This window comes from Vicugna pacos, chromosome X, assembly GCF_048564905.1.
Source record: "Vicugna pacos chromosome X, VicPac4, whole genome shotgun sequence".
Lineage (NCBI taxonomy): Eukaryota > Metazoa > Chordata > Mammalia > Artiodactyla > Camelidae > Vicugna > Vicugna pacos.
In genome coordinates this window covers 61,134,471-61,156,046 of record NC_133023.1, presented here as the reverse complement: position 1 = coordinate 61,156,046, position 21,576 = coordinate 61,134,471, and the positions used below count along the sequence as shown (strand labels likewise).

The 21,576-nt window shown below is 35.3% G+C and overlaps 1 protein-coding gene across 4 annotated transcripts in view; it reads left to right on the top strand.

Moving 5' to 3' along the window:
• Positions 1 to 21,576, top strand: part of BRWD3 (bromodomain and WD repeat domain containing 3) — a 120,480-nt gene that overhangs the window by 13,885 nt on the left and 85,019 nt on the right. The gene's annotated exons all lie outside the window — the stretch shown is intronic.

Below are 21,576 nucleotides of genomic sequence, written 5' to 3'. Positions count from 1 at the left end.
GATAAAATCTTTGATATTCATAAGTGTTATTAAGAAAACTTGGCTACTTTGATACATATTACTAATAATACTCTTCCATAGCATAGATATTACTGGAAAATGTAGACTACTAGGTTAATTCTAATTGGACATGGTGTTTTTAACTTTTATTTTCATTTACAAGGTAGTATGTTTACCATCCAGGATTTCCTGATGTTCACTTTCCCTTAAGCTTTATTCATAACTTATTGAATTGAATTCAGATAGTTTTTATTATTCATTCATCAATTTACATTCAAAAGATACAATAGTTCTAGCTACACTATGAACATTACATTTTTTTTGAGTTATAGTCATTTTACAATGTTGTGTCAAATTCCAGTAGAGCACAATTTTCAGTTATACATGAACATGTATATATTCATTGTCACATTTTTTTTCGCTGTGAGCTACCATAAAATCTTGTATATATTTCCCTGTGCTGTACAGTATAATCTTGTTTATCTATTCTACATTGTGAAATCACTGTCTGTCCCTTCCCACCCCCCACCCCCTTGGCAACCACAAGTTTGTATTCTATGTCTATGAGTCTGTTTCTGTTTTGCATTTATGTTTTGTTTGTTTTGGATTTCACATAAGAATGATCTCATATGGTATTTTTCTTTTTCTTTCTGGCATACTTCACTTAGAATGACATTCTCCAGGAACATCCATGTTGCTGCAAATGGTGTTATGTTGTCAATTTTTATGGATGAATAGTATTCCATTGTATAAATATACCACTTCTTCTTTATCCAGTCATCTGTAATAGACGTTTAGGCTGTTTACATGTCTTGCCTATTGTAAATAGCGCTGCTAGGAACATTGGGGTGCAGATGTCATTTTGAAGTAGGATTCCTTCTGGATATATGCCCAGAAGCGGGATTCCTGGGTCATATGGTAAGGTTCTTCCTAGTCTTTTAAGGAATCTCCATACTGTTTTCCACAGTGGCTACACCAAATTGCATTCCCAACAGCAGTGTAGGAGGATTCCCTTTTCTCCACAGTGTCTCCCGCATTTGTCATTTCTGGACTTTTGAATGATAGCCATTCTGGCTGGTTTTGATTTGATTTTTCTCTGATAATTAGTGATATTGAAATTTTTTCATGTGCCTAGTGATCATTTCTATTTCTTCCTTGGAGAATTGCTTGTTTAGGTCTTCTGCCCATTTTTGAATTGGGTTGTTTGCTTTATTCTTACTAAGTCCTATGTGCTGCTTATCCATTCTGGTGATCAAACCTTTGTTGGTATCATTTGGAAAAATGTTCTCCCATTCCGTAGGTTGTTGTTTTCTTTTACTTATGGTTTCCTTTGCTGTGCAGAAGCTTGCAAGTTTCATTAGGTCCCATTGGTTTATTCTTGCTTTTATTTCTATTGCTTGAGTAGACTGTTCTAGGAGAACATTCGTAAGATGTATGTCATATAATGTTTTGCCTATATTTTCTTCTAGGAGGTTTATTGTATCTTGTCTTATATTTAAGTCTTTGATCCATTTTGAGTTTATTTTTGTGTGTGGTGTAAGGGAGTGTTCTAGCTTCATTGATGTACATGCTGCTGTCCAGTTTTCCCAACACCATTTGCTGAAGAGTGTGCTTTTCTCCATTGTATATTCTTGCCTCCTTTGTCGAAGATTAGCTGACCAAAAGTTTGTGGGTTCATTTCTGGACTCACTATTCTGTTCCATTGGTCTATATGTCTGTTTTTGTACCAATACCATGTTGTCTTGATGACTGTAGCTCTATAGTATTGTCTGAAGTCTGGGAGAGTTATTCCTCCAGCCTCTATCTTTTTCTTCAGTAATGCTTTGGCAATTCTAAGTCTTTGATGGTTGCATATAAATTTTACTATGATTTGTTCTAGTTCTGTGAAATATGTCCTGGGTAATTGGATAGGGATTGCATTAAATCTGTAGATTGCCTTGGTCAGTGTGACTATTTTAACAATATTGATTCTTCCAGTCCAAGAGCATGGGATATCTTTCCATGTTTTAAAGTCTTCTTTAATTTCCTTCATCAATGGTTTATACTTTTCTGTGTATAATTCTTTCACCTCCTTGGTTAGATTTATTCCTAGGTATTTTATTACTTTGGGTGCTGTTTTAAAGGGGATTGTTTCTTTACTTTCTTTTTCTGTTGATTCATCATTAGTGTAAAGAAATGCAACTGATTTTGAACATTAATCTTGTAACCTGATACCTTGCTGAATTTTTCAGTCATCTCTAGCTGTTTTTGTGTGGACCTTTTAGGGTCTTGTATATATAGTAACATGTCTTTGACATATAGTGACACTTTTACCTCTTCTTTTCCAATTTGGATCCCTTTTATTTCTCTCTGTTGCCTGATTGCTGTGGCTAGGACTTCCAAGACTATGTTGAATAGGAGTGGTGATAGTGGGCATCCTTGTCTTGTCCCAGATTTTAGTGGGAAGCTTTTGAGTTTTTCACTGTTGAGTACTATGCTGGCTGTAGGTTTGTCATATATAGTTTTTATTATGTTGAGACATATTCCCTCTATACCCACTTTGGCGAGAGTTTTTATCATAAATGGATGTTGAATTTTATCAAATACTTTTTCTGCATCTATTGAGAGGATCATGTGGTTTTTGTCCTTTCTCTTGTTGATGTGATGTATTCCATTGATTGATTTGCATATGTTGAACCACCCTTGTGTCCCTGGAATGAACCCCACTTGATCATGCTGTATAATCTTTTTTATGTGTTGTTGGATTCTATTTGCTAATATTTTGGTGAGGGTTTTGGCATCTATGTTCATCAGTTATATTGGTCTGTAATTCTCTGTTTTGGTAGCGTCTTTGCCTGGTTTTGGTATCAGGATGATGGTAGCTTCATAGAATGAATTTGGAAGTATTCCTTCCTTTTCAATCTTCTGGAAGAATTTCAGAAAGACTGGTATGAGTTCTTCTTCATATGTTTGGTAGAATTCCCTGGTGAAGCCGTCCGGTCCTGGACTTTTATCTGTAGGGAGGTTTTTTTAATTGGTAATTGAATTTCATTTCTAGTGATCGGTTTGTTTGAGTGGTCAGCTTCTTCTTGATTCAGTCTTGGTGGACTGTATTTTTCCAGAAACTTGTCTTTCTCCTCTAGGTTATCCATTTTGTTCCCATATAATTTTTCGTAATATTCTCGTATGATATTCTGTATTTCTGTGTTGTTTGTTGTAATTTCTCCTTTTTCCTTTCTTGTTTTGCTTATTTGCAGACTCTCTTTTTCTTCTTTGTGAGTTTGTATAGAGGTTTGTCGATTTTATTTACTTTTTCAAAAAACCAGCTTTTGGTTTGATTGATTTTTTTTTCTATGTTTTTTTTTAAACTCTGTTTTATTTATTTCCTCCCTGATCTTATTATTTCCTTCCTTCTGCTGTCTTTTGGGATGTTTTGCTTTTCTTTTTCTAGTTCTTTTAGCTGGTGGGTTAGATTGTTCCTTTGAGATTGTTCTTCTGTTTTGTGGAAGGCCTGTATCGCTAAACTTCCCTCTTAGCACTGCCTCTGCTGTGTCCCATAAATTTTGTGTTGTTGTTTTTTCATTTTCATTTGTCTCAAGGCATTTTTTAATCTCAACTTTGATTTAATCATTGACCCATTGGTTTTTAAGACCATGTTATTTAATCTCCATGCTTTCCTTTTTTTCTCCTTTTTTTTCTCTGTAGTTGTTTTCTAGTTTCATGGCATTGTGGTTAGTAAACATTTTTGAGATAATTTCTGTCTTCTTAAAATTTTTGAGGCTTCTTTTGTGCCCAAGTACATGATCAATCCTAGAAAATGTTCCATGTGCAGTTGAAAAGAATGTATAAACTGTTTTGGGGGGTGTAATGCTCTGAAAATATCCACCAAATCTAAGTTTTCTATTGTATCATTTAATTTTTCTGTTGCCTTATTTATTTTCTGTATGGAAGATCTGCCTGGTGGTGTTAATGCAGTGTTAAGCTCTCTAGCATTGATTGTATTCCCATCAATATCCCCCTTTATCTCTGTCAGTAATTGTTTTATGTACTTAGGTGCTCCTATATTGGGTACATATATTTTAACGAGTGTATTATCCTCATCTTGTATCACGCCTTTAATCAATATTAAATGTCCTTCTTTATCTTTCTTTATGGCCTTTGTTTTAAAGTCTGTTTTGTCTGAAATCAGTACTTGAACACCTGCTTTTTTGGCATTTCCATTTGTATGGAATATCCTTTTCCATCCTTTCACTCTAAATCTCTATGTGTCCTTCTCCCTAAAGTGGGTCTGTTGTATGCAACATATTGGATGTCCTTGCTTTATTATCCAGTTTGCCACTCTGTCTTTTGATTGGAGCATTTAGTCCATTAATATTTACAGTAATTAATGATAGATGTGTGTTTATTGCCATTTTGAACTTACTTTTGCACTTTGTTTGTTATTTCTTCTTTATTCCTTCTTCCTTTTGTGGTTTGGTCATTTTCCTTAGTATTATCATTAATTTTTTTTAGTATTTGTGAGTGACTTTAAGTTTTTGCTTGTGGTTACCCTTTTTTTGTAAATCTATTGGCCCGGTACTAGGAGTTTTTTATTAGATAGTAGTATAATCTCAGACCCATCCTATTGAGAACAAAAAAATTTTAAAAAGAACGGAAAAAAGTTACTGTATTTTTTCTTGCTTCCCCTCTCACCCTTAATGATTTAGATATCTTTGTTTACAATATCATGTTTATTCTATTTGTAATTCATTGTAGTTATCACCTTTCCAGTTAGAAGTTTTTCAGATATATAGCATCCTGCTTCTTTTCTATTTAGAGTAGATGTTTCAATATTTCTTTTAGCATGTGTTTAGTGTTGCTAAACTCTTTAAGTTTTTGCTTACCTGTGAAATTCTTTATCTCTCCTTCTATTCTAAAAGATAGCCTTGCTGGATAAAGTATCCTAGGCTGCATCTTCTTTTCATTCAGGAGTTTGAATATATCTTGCCACTCCCTTCTGGCCTGTAGTGTTTGTGTAGAGTAATCAGCTGAGAGCCTTATGGGGGTTCCCTTGTAACTCACTCTTTGTTTGTCTCTTGCTACCTTTAGGATCATTTCTTTATCCTTGACTATGGCCATCTTGATTATGATATGTCTTGGTGTGAGTCTGTTTGGATTCCTTCTGTTTGGGACCGTCTGAGCTTCCTGTACTTGGATATCTGATTCCTTCTTTAAGTTTGGCAGGTTTTCAGTTGTGATTTCTTCAAATACCTTTTCAATCCCCTTTGAGCTTTCTTCCCCTTCTGGAACCCCTATTCTGCTTAAATTGGCATGCTTTATATTATCCCATAGGTCCCTTATACTGTTTTCATTGGTTTATATTCGTTATTCTCTCAGCTGTTCTGATTGGGTGCTTTATGTTGTCCTTTCTTCTGTGTCACTTATTCGCTCCTCTGCATTATCTAGTCTACTTTGTACAGCCTTTAGATCAGCTCTAACTCAGCCAATGAGTTTACCAATTCTACTTGGGTCTTCTTTATAGCTTCAATTTCATTTTTGACATATTTTATATCTCTAAATACTGTCTGTTTTTGTTCCATCTGTACTTTGATCAGTCCTTTTTTGAAATCTTGATCTAGTAGGCCATCAGTGTCTATTTCTTTGATTGTTCTTTCTGGGGATTTCTCTTGCTCTTCTAGTTGGGAGTGATTCCTCTGCTTCTTCATATTGCTCATATTTCTCTGACACTTTGGCTTTTGGAGTATCAGTTATCTATTTTTGTCCTTAAGGAGTTTATTTATTTATGTATCTAACGCTTATGCAGGAATAAAACTTAAAAAAAAGAGAGAAAGAGAATTTTAATAGAAGAGGTAAAAAGGTTTGAAAGCATTTTATAATCAATAATAGAGGAGCAATTTGAATCAAACTAGCAATCGAGTTGAGATGTCTTTGTAAAAACTTTTAAAAATGGAAAAAGCCAAAAACAGTATTTGAAACCTGTGTATAATCAATAACAGGAGATCAAAACCAAAAGAAATGAAAATGAAATCAGGTGGATTTTTAAGGATAATAATAGTAATAATACTTTAAAAGAAAAAATATTAAAGTGATTAAAACTAGGAGTATATACAATTGTTCAAAAAGTAACAAAGAGGTACTAGAAAGTAGAAAAGATAAAATGAAAAGATAATTTTAAAACTAGAGAGGGGAAAAAAGGTTTGAAAAAAGTATATAATCAAAAATAGAAGAGCAAGTTGAAGCAGAATAGCATTTGAGTTGAGACGTCTTTTAAACCATTTAGAAAAGGAGAAAAGAGCAAAAAAAATTTTGAATCCTGTGTATAATCAATAAGAGGACATCAAAACCAAGAGTAATAAAAATGTAATGAGGTGGTTTTTAAAAAACAATAATAATAAAAATATTTGAAAGGAAAAATTTTAAAGGGATTAAAACTGGAAACATATATAAGTGTTTAAAAAGTAAAAATTAAAAAGGTAATAGAAAATAGAACAGATAAAAAAAGATTAAAAAAAATGGTGAGGTGTTCTCATGGAGACTGTGTGCTCTTAATGATTTTATCGAAAAGTCTTTCTGTCTTCGCCCTGTTTCGCTAACTCAGCTTGCTGTTTCCAGGGGTCCTCTGTTGGTGTCCCTCTTCTGTACTGCTCCCAGTGCCTGTTGGGAAGCAGATCGCACCCCCTCCCAAAACTGTGGTCAGGTGCTGCTCTCCTTCGTGGTGGGCGGGCAGGTCACTCCCCCTCTCAATGGTGCAGGCAGATAATGAGTTTGGGGAAGGTGTCCGCCCCCTAGCACTGAGGTCAGGTGCTGCATTCCTGCCAGGAAGGCGGGTGTCCACCTACCCTCTCCCGGCTCAGGTCGCTCCCCTGCTCTGTGCAGCTGCCCGCTTTGCCAATGATCAGTGTTCCGTAGGTGGGCTCGGGGAAGACCATGGAACAGCCCCACCCCTGCTCTGTTCCAAAACTCAGCTCCTTGTTTGTCTTGGTTGCGTGAGTTCTCTGAGGTACCATGGCAGAAAGATCCTATCTGCCTCTTGCTGTAAACAAGTCTTCATTTGGCCTTTGAGACTGCTAAGCCCTAAGGGATGGATTCAGGTTTCGACCCTGACCCTTCTTGGGTTCTAAGTGCTGAAGGATATGGCAGCTGTGCCTGAGCCCTGCCTCTCTTCTCCCGAAAATTTTCAGTGCATTTTTAGAGATGGGAGTATGTCTCCCTTCCCCCCAGGGCACATCAGCCATATTGTTTTATGGAGGGCCCAGATTGTTTTGCCCTGTGTACCCACTCATCCACAGCACGCAGCACCCTGCAGTACCCTGGGGCTGCAACAGTGCAGCAGCCCCAGTCCTCTGCCTGGCTCGGGCAGCCTGTCCCATTTCCCCAGCTGCTGGCTTGCATCTCGGGCTGGGTGTTGCAGGGAACCTCTGTGCCCATTTAACTCAGTTCTGTTGGTCAAGGGGTGCTCTGTACAGATCCGAGCCTCAGAGGCTCCCCCTCTGTCTCACTGGCCTCTCCGTTGGAGAGGGAGAGACCCAGTGAATGAGCGCTATTCCTCCTTTGCTGCTCCCTTCCCGTGTTACCTGTCCCACACTGTTTTGCCTTTTCTTCTGTCTTTTTTCCTTTTCTTTTACCAGATTTTTGGCATGTTTATCTTTTTAAGAGGGCGATGTTCTATTGGAGTTAGGCAGGTGCTCTGGTTGGCTGAGTGAGTCTGTGGATGTGAGTTTTGGTGTATTTTTGGGAGAGGGTAAGCTATGAGCATCCTTCTACTCCACCATCTTGGCATCCTTCAACATTACTTGTAATGCTTTATACTCCTTCAGGGGTCACATGTGAAGTGCTAAAGAGCAGCCTTTACAGTATTAGGTTTTCAATCTTTCTTTACTCTTTCCTTTTCTTTTCAAAAATTCTTTCTACTATGCATATACATTTAAACTCTACTGGTTTTGTACAGTAAATGCTTTACATTCTGACTTAATCAATTTTTTATTAATAGACTATTTTTTAGAGAAGTTTCAGATTCAGCAGAATAGAGCAGAAAATACAGAGTTTGTACATAGCCCTCCCCATCCACATATATGTACTCCCCTACCCTCAACATCCCTCATCAGTGTGCCATATTTGGTACAGTCGATGAACCAACATGGAAACATTATTATCAACTGAACTCATAGTTTGCATTGGGGTTCACTCTTGATGTTGTACATTCTCTGGGTTTTGACAAATGCATAATGACATGTAGCCACAACTATAGTATCATACAGAGTAATTTCATTGCCCTGAAAATCCCTTATGTTCCATCGATTTATTCCTCCCTCCCTCCCTCTCCCCAAACTCCTGGAAACCACAATCTTTTTATGGTTTTTATAGCTTTGCCTTTTCCAGAATGTCATTTGTTTGGGATCATACAGTTTGTAGCCTTTTCAGACTGCCTTCTTTCATTTAGTAATATGTCTTTTAAATTTCTTCCATGTCTTTCATGGCTTGATAGCTCATTTTTTTTGCTGCACATATATATTTTAATTTACATATATGTACATATATATTCATTGTTTTGAAGAATGTTTAGAACTTTAGCTTTGTAAACTTACATTGTTATCAAAGGAATAAAGCCAACCAGAAAATAACATTTAGTTCCAAAACGTACATACACCCTATTATTAATAGCAGCATTATTTATAATTGACAAGATATGGAAGCATCCTAAGTGCACATCAATAGTTGAATAGATAATGAAGATCCAGTGTGTGTGTGTGTGTGTGTGTGTGTGTGTGTGTATATATATATATATATATATATATATATAAAATGTATATATATAACTCACCCATAAGAAAGAAGGATATTTTGCCATTTGTGGTCCTTCATTCACTTTTTTTTGTTACCTTAAAAACCAGAATATTATAACCGGCAGAAACATTTCCATTATATCAAAAGCATCAAAATACCTAGAAATAAACTTAACCAAGGAGGTTACCTATACTCTGAAAACCAAAATAACACAAAGAAATAGAAAGATTTCTTGTGCTCTTGGATTGGAAGAATCAACACTACCAAAATGGCCACACTACCCAAAGCAATCCACAGATCCAGTGCAACCTCTGTCAAAATGAGATTCCTCACAGAACTAGAACAAAATTGTATTCCAGAATTTATAAGGAACCACATAAGATGTTGAACAGCCAAAGCAATCTTTTGTAGGTCTGTTTTTTCCCTCTTTCTTCTTTTTGTTCTCTTTTGTTATGGTTTGATGACTAGAGAAGTTCTTTTAACATTTGTTGTAAAGCTTGTTTGATAGTGCTGAAATCTTTTAGCTTTTGTTTATCTGTGAAGCTTTGGTTTCTGCATCAAGTCTGAACAAGAGCCTTGCTGGATAGAGTATTCGTGGTTTTAAGTTTTCCCCTTTCATCACTATACATATATCATGCCACTCCCTTCTTGCCTCTAGAGTTTCTGCTGAAAAGTCAGCTGGTAACTTTACGGGAGTTCCCTTGTATGTGATTTGTTACTTTTCTCTTGCTAATTTTAGTATTTTCTCCTTATCCTTAACTGTTGTCAATTTTATGACTGTGTGCCTTGCTGTGTTCCTCTTTGGGTTGATCCTGTGTGGTACTGTCTGCACTTCTTGGACTTGGGTGACTGTTTTCTTTCCCAAGTTGGGGACGTTTTCATTGATCATCTCTCCAAAAATTTTCTCAGGTCCTTTCTCTCATCCCTTCTGGGACCCCTATAATGCAAATATTAGTGTGCTTCATGTTGTCCCAGAGTTCACTTAAACTATCCTCATTTCTTTTTATTCTTTTTCCTTTTTTCTGTTATGCAGTAGTGATTTCCACTAATCTGTCTTCTAGCTCACTGATGCATTCTTCTACCTCATTTAGTCTATTCCTGTTTCCTTCTAGTGTGTTATTCATTTCAGTGATTTTATTTTTCAACTCTGGGTATTCTTTATATTTTCCAACTCTTTGCTAAAAACTTCACTTTGTGCATCTATACTCCTCCTGAGTTCTCTGAACATCTTGGCCATCATTACTTTAAACTCTTTCTCAGTTAAAGTACCTATCTCCTTATCACTTATTTCTTCTTCTGGGATTTTTTCTTGTGCCTTGGCTTAAGAGATATTCCTTTGCTGCCTCATATTGTCTATATTTTTATGTGTTTGTGGATTTCTTCCACAGGCTTTGCGATTGTTGTTTTCTTATTTCTAGTATCTCCCCCTGGTGGGTGAGGTGGACTAGAGGCTTATGCAGATTTCCTGGTAGGAGGAGTTGGTGCCTGCCCACTGCTGGGTGAAGCTTGATCCTGGAACTCTGGTGGGTTGGGCCATGTCTAGAGGCCTTTGTGGCTCCCTAGAGTCTGCTGATGGGTGTGGCTGTGTTCTCACCCTGTATGTTGTTTGGCCTGAGGCTTTCCTATAGGCTGTTGGGTGGGACTGTGTCTTGGTGCTAATGATCCAATCAAGATGTCAGCCTCCAGGGAAGCTCATGTAGATGAATACTCCCAGCATGTCCACCACCATCATTTGTGTTCCCTGGGTGAGCCACTGCTGTCCCCCACATCCCCAGGAGACCCTCCAAATCCAGCAGTCAGTTCTGGCCCAGGTTCCTATGAAATCACTGCCTCTGCCTTTGGACCTGGTGCCCTCGAGATTCTGTGTATGCTTCCTAAGAGAATGAAGTCTCTGTTTCCCCCAGTCCCATTGGGCTCCTGGAGCTAGGCCCCATTGGCCTTCAAAACCAGATGTCCTCGGGTCTCCTCCTCCTCCAAGTACTGGAATCCCAGGCTGGGGATCCTTATGTGGGGCTTAGAGCTCTCACTGCTGTGGGAGGGCCTCTGAGACTTAACTGTTCTTCAGCTTGTGGGTCGCCCACCTGTTGGGTATGGAGCCCAATTATATCATGAGCACATTCCTCCTACGGTCCTACTGTGGTTCCCTGTTTATGTTTCCAATTGCAGAAGATCTTTTTTGTTAATTTCCAGTCTTTTTCTTGACGGTTGTTTAGCCATGAGTTGTGATTTTGTTGTAGTCGAGAGGAGAGGCGAGCTCGTAGTCCTACCACTCCGCCATCTTGACCAGAAAATCAATCACTTTGTTATACATGATAGTAATTGTTTAGGAATTTCAGAGTCCCTGGCATTGATGCTTTCGCATTCTTAAATCTTACATGTTATTTGGGGAGGAGCTATTAGAATAGAGATAGTTCAGTCATGATATATTTTCATGTAGTATATACTAGTCAAGATTTACTTAAATATTTAGAATTCAGAAGCTGATAAAAACTCAGAGGAATTGACTAGGAGAGTAAATATGATGCATAGGAAATCTTTTTTGAATTATTTACTTGTTTTTAAGCTTTTTTGGGGGGGGAATTAGGTTCATTTATATTTTATTATTATTTTTAATGGAGGTACTGGGGATTGAACCCAGGACCTTATTCATGCGAAGCACGCACTCTACCACTGAACTATACCCTCCCCCCAGGAAGTCTTTTAAAATTTGTTATATAAGACAGTTTTTTCATTGTGGGGTACAGCTCTCTGTAGCTACTTTAAAATCCATCAGTTTTATAGTTTTCCAGTATAAATAAAACTTAATCATGAAGGTTACTCTTTAAAGTTTTGTCAAAGATTTTTAGCACTTGAAAGAACTTCAGCAACATTATTTCTTGATAAAAATGTTCTTTTGTCAAGTAAATGTGGGAAACACTGAGTTCAAAAAAATATAGAAAGAAATAAATGCATGTAGGACTGCTCTGATGCTTTCATATGCTAAAATGCACTGTGAATCACCTTATGGGGAGTATTTTTTAAGTAATTTGACAGTGGAAACCCTTTTCCCAGAATACCTGTAACATTCTGAAAGTTTCCTAGGAACAAATTTGGGAAACTGGGTTGTAAACCCGTTTACAGCAGAAAAACCCAAAGCCCAGAGAAGTATGTGACTGGAGTACTTTGTACTGCTTGCCTTCCAAACAGTCTGTTTCTAAACCATTTCATCATCAGATGTTACCAATAGTTCTTTGGTATAATTGATCTATACTTATAGAACTCCAAAGATAAAGGATTAGCTACATTACTTTTATTTTTTAAATCAAGTTTATTATGGTGTGTAATTCATACAAAATAAAGTTCTTCCGTTTATAAAGTGTGCAGTTCAATGAGTTTTGACAAATGTATACATTTGTATAACCACTAGCACAATAAAAATATGGGACATTTTTATCAACGTCTAAATTTCATGCCTCATTGCAGTCAATCCCCTATTCCTCTATCCCTGGAAACTACTATCTCTCTGTCACTGTATTTCGGACTTATTTAGAAATGTCATCTAAATGAAATCATACAGTATGTAGCCTTTTGTGTGTGTCTGATTCCACTTAGACCTAATTCTTTTTTGATTCATGTGTGTCATTTCACATATCAGGAGTTTATGCCTTTTTATTACCAAGTAGTGATCTATTGTATGGATATACTATAGTCTGTTTGTCCATTCATCAGTTGATGGACCTTTGGGTTGTTTCAGATTTGGGCTATTATAAATAAAGGCCTATGAGTATTCTTGTACAGATTGTTGCATGAACATCTGTTTTCCTTTCTCTTGGGTAAATACCTAGGTAGTGGATTATTGAATCATATGATAAGTGCAAGTTTAACTTTTTAAGATAGTGACAAATTATTTCAAAAGTGGCTATCCCATTGTGTATTCCCACCAGCAATGTATAATTTTAGAATTAGGTTCTCAATTTTGATAATAAAAAAGCAACTGGGATTTTGCTTGGGATTACATTGACTCTATAGATCAATTTGGGGAAAATGTATATCTTAACATTAGGCCTTCCAACCCAGGAACATAGTATAATCCTTCATTTATTTATGTCTTTTTAAATTTCTCATAGGAGTGTTTTTTAGTTTTCAGTGTACAAGTCTTGAACATCTATTGTGAAATTTTTCCCAAAGAATTTTCCGGATTTTTGATTCTATTTTAAATTGTATATTTTAAAATTTTAGTTTCCAGTTGCTGTTAATAGTAAATAGAAACAGGATTTTTCTTTTTTTGCATATTGACATTGCTAAATTCACTAGATATAATAGCTTTTTTTTGAGATTCTTTGGGATTCTCTATGTAGATGATCATGTTATCTGCAAATAAAGACAGGTTCACTTTTTCCTTTCTGTTCTTGTCTGCCTTATGGTGCTTTTTCTTGCATTGACCTGCTAATACCTCAAGTACAATGATGAATTGATGTGGTCAGACTGGACATCCTTGCATTGTTTCTGGTCTTAGAGGGAAAGCAGGCAGTCTTTCATGATTAAGTATGATTGTAGATGCCCTTTATCAGATTGAAGATGTTCCCTTTTGTTCATACTTTGTGTAGAGCTTTTATCATAAATAGATATATCCCACATATAAAATTTTATTCAGTATGATGAAACTCTACCAGTTATGTCTTGGGGCTCATTTAACTGGTATTTTATGTAGAATAGTGCTACTCAGTAGACCTTTCAGCGATAATGGAGTTATCGAAAACAGTAGCTACTAGTCACGTGTGGCTGCTGTATCTGAGGAATAAAATTTTTAACTTTATACAATTTTAAGTAATTTGACATTCAGTAACCACATATGGCTAAAATACAGTGCAGATTTAGACCAATGTGGGAACCAGTAAGCAGCCCTCTGGATAGGTGCATAATTTGGTAGTAATATATTGACTAATGTTTCACTTTATATACTTAACCTGGAATGTTTCTTGTTTTTGTACTTAGAAACTACCTTTAGCTTTTCCTATTGTGATCTTAGTAACTCATTTTAAAGATCATATTGTACCACTTCTTTCCATTGAAAATTTTACTGTAGTTTTTGGCCAAAACCAATAAAATTCTGGCCTTATTTGGACTCTCCACCATATTGGATTATTTATTCAAATGTTCCCATCTTTTGTGCAGTTAATCAACAATGATATTTAGTCATTTAATGAAATGGAGGGAAGGGAGCATGGGGATGGAATTTGGGAGTTAATTCTCCAGACCAACAACTGTAATACTTCAAATATATGTTTACTTAAGTTTACCAAGAGTGAATTTCCAAATTCCTGTAGGGCAGGAGCAAAGATGCCTATATTTACATTATTACAGGTCTAAGCACCAGTCATGTCACTTCATTAGCTGTATACTTGACTGATCAAATTGGTTTTATGTTGTGCCAAAATTAATTCAGAGGAAGAAAATTGAACTAAATTAAAAACAATATTAATACCTAATGCCACTCAAAGAAATCCTGGGGTCTATGTAATTAATATTTGTAATATTGTTTGAGATCTTGCATTATAATCACTACATATTGTTAATTCTTTATCCTTTTAAAAATGAGTAGTTGTTTTGGAAACTTTGTAGTAGTTACAGTAAAATTTGAAACTAAAATTTCACACAAACACAACTCTGCTATGAGCTAGTTTGTCAGTACAGAAGTAATTTTTAAAATTTGTTTCATGTCTGTTTGAAATGAATATTTGGAAGAACTAATATTATAGTTATTACCTATCATGGTAGAAGTTTCAGAAATTGTCCTAATTATCACATTTTAAACAGTTTTCATAAAATTATCTGTAGAAATGGCAGCATGATGGCTTGTTCATTTTAGCTTGAGACTAACTTATACCCAAGGAACAAATGTACATGCTTGTATTTCTAAACTGAGTTAAGTATATGCTGCGATAAGACTTTCTAAACCTTTTTTCCCCTTTTATCTTTAGTACAATTGACATATAACAATGTGCTATAACCAGTGTCCTATAATTTACATAGTAGGCCTGTAATTTATACCTTATAAAGCTCAGGAGGCTTGCATTAACACTACAGCCAAATTAATATGTATATGTTGCCATAAGCTTCCATTTAGTATTGACTGGCTCTTGACTTACTGGCCATTGTATTGTTATATGTCACACTTAAAGCCAGGATTCACTGGGAGGTGGAAAATCTGCCTCTTGTTAATCTGTAAATGTAAATTGAAAGAAAGTACTCTAATTTTTAAACTTTTTATTTGGCTGAAGTGACTGGGTTTCTGCCAGAACTATTTGTCATCGTCTCTCTAATTTTATGTAATACTCATCCCTTGCCCATGGATCACACTTTTGCCAGGCAGGCAGGCCTTGCTTTTTGTTCTCTACATCCCTCCACTTTCCTCCTTTTTGTACTTGATAATTGTACATGAAGCAAGTTACTTCTAAAGTTGTTACTTTTTTTGTATCTGGAGAGGAGCAAAGGATTCTTGTCACACCTGCAAGTAATTAGAACTGAAATATAAACTCAGCGTCTTTTGTATGTGCTAAATTGTGAGTGCTCACTAAATATTAAATGAATGGAACTGCTATAATTACTGCCACGTGGAAATGGAAGCATCCCTTTTAAAGTCATTTATATGATTTTATATAGTTCATATGAGTTTCTAGCCCCTTGTATCCATTTTTGGAATCATTATTGTATTCATATTAGGATTAATAATTTTAGTTTCTTTATTTGAAAGAGAACAGATTGTATTATATGTCTTAGTATCATGATGTAAAATGTAATGAGAAAAAATTTTTCTGTTAAATTATGAACATTATTATATGAACATAAATATTATGAACATTTTTTCTTTCCTCATTACTCTTTGTTATTTCTTTAGTTTTTTCTTTAAATATGCAGCAAAGTATTTTAAAAGGAACTTTTAGTATTTCTTCTATACATTTTACTCAATACCTTATAGAAAGGGAACTTTATATTTATAGTTCCCAAAAGGAAGCTGTAAAACAGTTCCAGATTTGTTTAGTTGAAGGAAAAAGCAGTCTAAATGTCTGTGTGTAATAACCAAATTGAGTTAAATGGTTTAGAAGAAGATAGTAAAATAAAAAGTTAGAATCTTTATTCCTAAATTATATTAAGTGAGCTTTAGACAGGCTGAACGAAATTGGAAATATTGTTTTTTTGCCATGTCTTACTTGATATTATCCTAGCAATAGGACACTCAGTGACCATGAATATCAATAGCCTGAAGGACTTACTAGTTTTGTTTAAATTATACTGTGGATGGATGTTATGGGGTGGGAATGGCATCAGCCTTAAACACTGTAAAGCTGTTACTCTGTGTGGTTAAGTTTTCAGAGACATAATTTCATTCATAGTAGCATCAAATCTATGAAAGAAATAATTCTGTTGTGCTTTTACTACAGTTTTCAGGTTTTACTAAAATTAATTTTGCTCTTTTCCTGGCTTCTTTCAAGACTTTATATTAATTTGTTGCTAGAGCCTTTTGGGGAAATTCCAAACCAAGCTTCACACAGAAGGCACTACTAGTCATTATAAATCTAGAATTGACACTGAATTTCATGGGTGAATTTCCAGTGTTCTTGGTACAGTATTTTCTTGGTCTGCTGTTGTCCTTTCTACTCATAGAGCTGATTGATATGTTCAACTGCATTTTAACCAATTAGAAAATTGTACATATGCTATTACTCTGTTTTCTGATTAAAATAAAAAAAAATAAAACTACAGATGTTGATCAATTGACTTTTTGTAAAAGAGAAAAAACTAATCCAAGAATATTTTAGCCCTCTTTAAATACAGCTTATTTCCTGAAAAAACATTTGTTTTTAAAGATGATATTGATGGTAATGAGTATGGTGTAAGAAGCCTGATCTGTGAACAATAGTCTTTTCTGCTTTGTGTGTATACAGCCTGAAGACTTTTATTTGGTTAGCAGTTATTGGTTGAGCCTGGTACTGTTTTTGATTGTCTTAAGCTTTTTCTGAAACACTCCTCTCCCTGTTTCATCCTCTACCTCAACCCCACATTCCTGAGGTTTGTCTTTGCAGTACCTGTGTAGCTACTATTTCTTAGTCAAAACTTTGCTTTATTGTTATGAATTTGTTTTAGTGGATTTTAAAACATTTCTTCTAGATGTTATAGGCATCATATTAGAACATACTTTTGGTAATAATGTCCTTTGTCCCTCATTCCAATCATAAGGGTGGCCTAGCAAAGTTGGGTTGAGATTATTCTTTAAAATAGCTAGACCTGCTATTTCCAAAGTGTTATTGGGAAAGAGGCATCTTTAAACTCTGGGTTGTTTATGGCTTCTATAGATAGGAAGTTACCTTGATCTATATTTAAAACAATTAATTCAATTTGTCTTTCAATGCCATTCACAGGAGAATTAGAAATATTCTATTTTTAATATAATCTGTATTAAAGTTTAAAAACTAGAAGTTAGCAAATTATACATGGGTTTCATGAATACTTTATATAGCATATTGTTAGATTATAGGTGACAGATAAAATTGCTCAAGAGTTGTATGACTCATTTGTACTAAAAATCGAATAGTATCACCAACTAGTACACTTCTGGTTTTTCATCTGGAGCTTGATGCCAAGTTGATGGTATACTCTTTTTCCCAGCAGATGTGGTAGTTACCTGGCTTTCGTTAAGTACTATTATCTCGTAGCATCATTGATCAGATTTATTGTGACATAAGCAGTAGAATTCAGTGAGTTATTCATCTTTATTGACAGTTAAAGTTTCTTGTGGTTAGTGATTTTCTGGTTTAGGTTCAAGTTTTTTTTTTTTTGGAGGGAGGAGGACAATTGTCTGTACTAAACTGCAGAATATGTAGGGTTATTGAAAATAATTTACCTTGTTAAAGCCTCATCAAGTAGAGACCACCAGGAATAAGCCTATAGTCTGACAAAATAAGATTTATTGACTCATAGTGAGGGACTGTATTCCTAAGGACCATGGAAGGCCTCTGGATAAGAGGGAGGAGGGAAGTGTCTTTTTTAAGTTTTGGCTTACCACCGAAGAATTCTGAGAATGGTCTGATGGAAGCCAGAATTAGTTCTGGACTGTTGGCTGCTTCTGAGGCAGATTGAGAGAAGTGGGGATTACCTTGGGATTGGGTGCTGTCATGAAGCAGGTGATTTAGGAATTGGGTATCTCTCTCCAGTAATAAATGAAAATAGCAAAGTGAGGATGGGGGCATCATTGGTAAGAAAGCAGGAATCACCCAAGGAAGGGGATGTTAATGATATTTTACAACTGCTTCGTGACCTTGGGAAAAACAGTGTTTCCTGTTAACTTTGCAGCTGGCTTTATCTGTGTCTGTCATCCCAGCCTGATTAATTGCAGGGCTGCTTTTTTTCTTTTTCAATCCTAGCTGATATTTACTCTTTCAGTCCGGGATAGGTTTTGATTCTTTCAACATGCGTTCTTATAAATCTTTTAAAAGCACATGGTCAACATAGAACAATTTGTTATTGTGTTTAAGGGTTTTTCTGGATGTTCTTAGTCTGTTAAATTGAAAATCCATTGTTTTAGTCTAGAAACATTTTCTGACACCAGTTCAAAATTCCATGCCTGTGTAAAATAATTTTAAAACAAACAGATTTTTCTTCACTGTAAATAGACAATGAATACAATAGAAGAGTGGTCTAACAACTCTGATGTGACCATCTCAGAATACTCTTTAGATCCTGATAAACGTTCCAATAAAACCTAGTTTATTAGACACCAGAGTCCTTGCTGACTTTGTTCAGTGTCTTTTGTGGGCAGAGGGAAGATTGAGGAATGTAATATAGAATTTTTGATGTTAACGTTATTTCTTATTTCAGGCTCATAGTAGATTGTATTTTCTATAATGGCATTAAATAGACAGCATTGAAAAGTAGGAAGACTACTGAACTAGAGTCAAGAGACCTGGATGGAACCAAGGCTCTGCCATTTATTGGCTCTGTGATGTTAGGCAAGACACTTGGTTTCTTTGGCCTTTAATTTCCTCATTTACAAATAGAAGAAAATGCTTGCCTTCATATCTTATAGGATTACTGTGAACTCAAATGAGATGTCTATGAAATTACTTTATAAGCTTAAGATGTTGTGCAAATGTAACTTGTAAGTATGATATTGGGTCACATATGCTGATAATAATGTTGATAGTGATAATGATGACTCAAAGATGAAAGATCTATTATTCAAGTTATCATAATGAAAAGATTATCTAGCTCACATGAAACTGTAGTGGGATGCTATTTTAGTGTCTAAACTTAAGTCTCAGGACCTGTTCTTTGTCTTCAAATCCAGTCCCCTTTCCACAAAATTCTCAGCAAATAAGTAATATATATTTCCTAGTTGCCATAATGGAACCTCTTGTAAACAAAGGTAGGTGCTCTGTGTATACTACTCATATTTGCTATCACTTTCCCAGATAGTTTCCAGCTTCTGATTTATGTTTAGAATCATAGTTTTCACATTGTTATGTGTGTTTTAAATAAGACATAAGAGAATATGGTGGGAATTGGTAAATGATATAATTTTATTCAATATACTTTGAGGTCCAACTATTATCAAGTACAATCCCTTAAAAAATGAGTAGTGGTTTTGTTAAGAAGATAATTGCTTGTTTGCTATAATAAGAGCCTAGAGTTTGTGATGAGATGAGACTAGAAAGGGAAGTTCGGGCCCAATTATTCTGAACTGTCCGTGCCAGGAGTCAGCACAACTTTTGGATAAAGGGTGAGATAGTAAAATTTTTTGGCTTTCTGGATCATTTGCTCTCTGTTGCAATTACTCAACTCTGTGGTAGTGTAAAAACAGCCCTAGATAATATATAAATGAATGAGCATGGTTGTTTTCTAATAAAACTGTATTTGCAAAAAACAGGTGATGGGCTGAATTTGGTCCATGGAACCTAGTTTGCCAACTCCTGTTCTACACTAATGAATTTAGAGTTTATCCTATAGTTACTGAAGAATCATTGGGTACTTTTGAATAGGAAAATTTTGTTATTGGATTTTTACTTTAAAAAGATATCTCAGGTGGCAGAGTATAGGGTAAATTGGAGAAGATAAGATACTGGAGGAGGCAGGCAGGAAAACCAGAGGGAAGGCTGTTACTGCAGATCTAGACAGGAGATGATGAGTGTGGGGGCACTAGCAATAGAAACGGAGATAACTAGATTGATTAAAGTAAAATTTTGGAGGTGAGATTACTAGTACAGTTTGGTTAGATATGGGACATACAAGATTTATATAACCACAACCACCCAATTTCTGCCTGACTCCAGTCCCAGTCTTGTCAGCGAAGTTGTTGAATATGTCAATATTCATTCCTTATTATTGCTGGGTGGTATTCTGTGGTATGGTTATACCACAGTTTGACCATTCACCAACTGAAGGACATCTGAGTTGTTTTCAGCTTTTGAATATTACAAATTAAGCTGCTATGAACATTCATGGAGAAGTTTTTGTTTTTTGTTTTTTGTTTTTTAGTTTTTGTTTTGGTGTGTGTGTGTGTGTGAACATAAGCTTTCATTTATCTGGGATAAAAGCCCAAGAAAACAATTGTGGATCATATGATAACTGCCTGTTTAGTTTTTTTGGAAAATGCTAAATAAACTCTTTTCCAGAGTGGCTGTAGAACCTTGTGTTTCCACCAGCAATATATGAGTTATCCAGTTTTTCTATATCTTTAGCATTTAGTATTGTCATGATATTTTAACTGTTTTCATCGGTATGTAGTGTGATATATCACTGTAGTTTTAATTTGCATTTCCCTGATAGCTACTGATAATTCCACATCTTTCCCTTGTGCTTATTTACTGTATATATATCCTCTTCGATGAAATGTCTGTTCGTTTCTTTCACTCACTTTCTAATTGGATTCTTCTTTATTGTTGAACTTTAAGAGTTCTTTATGTATTCTCGATACTAGTCCTTTTTTGTCTATGTCTGTCATTTGCAAATATTTTCTCATTCTCTTGTTTCTTGCCTTTTCATCTTCTTCACATAGGCTTTCACAGACCAAAAGTTTTCAATTTTGATGACATCTACTATATCTTTTTTACCTTTTAAATATCAGAATTTGTTGGTAAGCCTAAAAATTCTTTGCCTAGCCTCAGATCCTGAAGATTTTCTTTTGTGTCTTTTTTCTGCCTGTCTTGATAGTTTTACATTTTACATTTAATTTTTGATCCATTTTGAGTTAAATTATAAAATTTGAAGTTCAGGGGGAGGTTCATTATTTTTTGTGTATGGGTGTCTAGTTGCTCCAGTACCATTTGTTTCAAAGGATATCCTTCCTCCATTGAATTTAAGTTGCACTTTTTCTAAACATTAGTTAAGAATATTTGTGTGGATCTACTTCTTGGTCCTCTGTTCTGTTGATCTCTGTGTTTTTCTCTTCTACAGTACTGCATTGTTTCAATTACTTTAGTTACATACTAAGCCTTAACATTGGAAAGGGTAATCGCTCCCACTTTATTCTTTGTCAAGATTGTTTTGAACATTCTAGGGTCAGTGCCATTCCATGTAAATTTTTGAATAACCTTGTCAATGTCTGTAAAACCTTTTCAAAGGAATTGCATTAAGCCCATAAATCAGTTTGGGAGAATTTACATGTTTACTGTGTTGAGATTTCCAGTCCATGAACCTGGTATGTCTCCATTTATTGAGGTCTCCTTTGATTTCTTTCATCAGCATTTTATAATTACAGCATACAGATGTTGTACATGTTTTGTTAAAAATATATACAAGTATTTAATTTTTGGAGTGATTGTAAATGATATTCTGTGT